Here is a 2,285-nt window from a genome sequence, read left to right as displayed (position 1 = left end):
AATCATGGTGTTATTAGTGTAATGTGTATTTGTATTTTTGCAAACTTGCCCTAGAACAAATGAGAAAAAGAGTTTTAATTCTAAATGACCAGTGAATAAGCCACCTTTAGGGAAGATAACCCCTTCCTAAGTTGAGGGCTGCTTACTGTTATGCACTTCACTCTATTAAGTTTGTAGCTGGTGAATGTTTGTGATCTTACTGTGTCTTGATCTTGTCTGTGAAGTTGGGCTTTGAAACATATATGACATATTAACCTCATGAAGGCATAGTATAGAAATAAGCAGCATGCATCTCTAAGTTGCATTTGACCTTATGGCTCTGTCTTTACATAGGTTTTATATAAAAGGTGTGTCTGAGGGGTTCAAAGAGTGAAAGAAAGAAAAAAAAATGAAAGGAAAGAAGGAAGGAGGGAAAGAGGGCAGGACAGAAGAAAAGAAGAAAGGGTTGGCATGACCTAATACTAGTTTCTCATTATCAAACCTGTTTTCTTGCCTTTATTTTCATCATTATTGAATTCATGATAAAAACTGTAAAAGTAGTTATGTGACATGTAATTCATTCATTCATTATTTTTACAGACTCCTTCACTGTGTCAATTTTTTCCCCTCTGGTACAGTATACTTATTGATTATACTTGACAAGTTAGGGCTTTCCAAGCCCTTCCCCTTCTTCAGAGGGTCTGGGATGGAAACTGTGGAGGTTGGGAAATTCTCAGTGTGTTGGGGGATGAGTTAAGCAAGGACTCCCCAGCAGGTGGAGACTTCTTTCTTCCTCTTGCTCTTGCTGGGACTGGTTGTCCAGGGAATTCTTACTCTTTGGAAGCCATGTGGACCATAAGGTCCACCACCTCATTGCTGTAGCCAAATTCATTGTCATACCAGGAAATGAGCTTGACAAAGTGGTCATTGAGAGCAATGACAGCCCCAGAATTAAAGGTGGAAGAGTGACTGTCACTGTTCAAGTCACAGGAGACAACCTGGTCCTCACTATGGCTTAACATGCCCTTGAGGGGGCCCTCTGAAGCCTGCTTCATGAGCTTCTTGATGTCATCATTTGGCAGCTTTCTCTAAGAGGCAGGTCACGTCCATGACTTATGTGCTGGGGTAGGGATGCGGGAGGTCATGCCAGTGATCTTCCCAATCAGCTCAGGGATGACCTTGCCTACAGCCAGTAGAAGAAGAGATGATGTTCTGGTCAGGCCATTGGCCATCATGCCACAGGTTCCCAGAGGGAAAGCTTCTGGGTGGCAGTGATGGTGTGGACTGTGATCATGAGTCTCTTCATGATGCTGAAGTTGTTGTGAATGACCTTGGCCAGAGGGGTCAAGCATTTGGTGGTGCAGGAGGCATTGCTGACAATCTTGATGGAGTTGTCGCCCTTCTCATGGTTCATGTGCATCACAAACATGGAGGCATCAGCAGAAGAAGCAGAGATGATGACCATCTTGGCCCCACCCTCCAAGTGAGCCCCAGCCTTCTCCATGGTGGTGAAGACCCCAGTGGACTCTACAACATACAGCACCAACATCACCCCATTTGAGGTTGGCAGGGTCTCAATCCTGGAAGATGGAGATGGGCTTTCCATTGATAACAAGTTTCCTGTTCTCATCCTTGATTGCGGGGAATTTGCTGTGGGTGGAATCATACTGGAACATGTAGACCATGTACTGGAGGTCAATGAAGGGGTCACTGATGGTGACAATAACCACTTTGCCAGAGTTAAAAGCAGTCCTGGTGACCAGGTGCCCAAGATGGCCAAATCCCCAAATCCGTTCACTCCCACTTTCGCCATCATGTCTCAGGGGTCCGGGTAGAGGGTGACTCTGCATCCAGAAGATGCGAAGATGCTGCTGTCTGTCCAACCAGGAGGAGCAGAGAGCCACTGGACTGATTTTTTTTTTAATTCTACTAAGTAGCCTGCAGAGGGTGCACTTTCCTTAATTTAGGTCCTTCCAACCACTTACTGACCAAAAAAAGGACAAACTGTTTCATAAGATTAAAAACAGTTATCTTGTCATTCATGACAACATGGAGGGACCTAGAGGGTATTATGCTATGTAGAACAAGTCAGACAGAGAAGAACAAGTACCATATGATTTCACTTACATGCGGAACCTAAAAACAGGACGAATGAACAAAACCCAGAAACAGACTCATAAATACAGGGAACAAACTGGTGGTTACCAGAGGGGATGGTGGGGAGAGCTGGGTGAAACAGGGAAAGGAGATTAAGAGATACAGATTTCCAGTTATAAAATGAATGAGTCACAGAGATGTAATGCTCC

General features: G+C 44.3%; 1 pseudogene; it reads right to left on the bottom strand.

Moving 5' to 3' along the window:
• Positions 1 to 705: 705 nt before the first annotated feature.
• On the bottom strand, positions 706 to 1,792 carry LOC125078576 (glyceraldehyde-3-phosphate dehydrogenase-like; annotated as a pseudogene).
• Between the last annotated feature and the right edge of the window lie 493 nt (positions 1,793 to 2,285).

This window comes from Lutra lutra, chromosome 1 (assembly GCF_902655055.1).
Source record: "Lutra lutra chromosome 1, mLutLut1.2, whole genome shotgun sequence".
Classification (NCBI taxonomy): Eukaryota; Metazoa; Chordata; class Mammalia; order Carnivora; family Mustelidae; genus Lutra; species Lutra lutra.
This window is presented reverse-complemented; position numbering and strand designations above follow the sequence as displayed.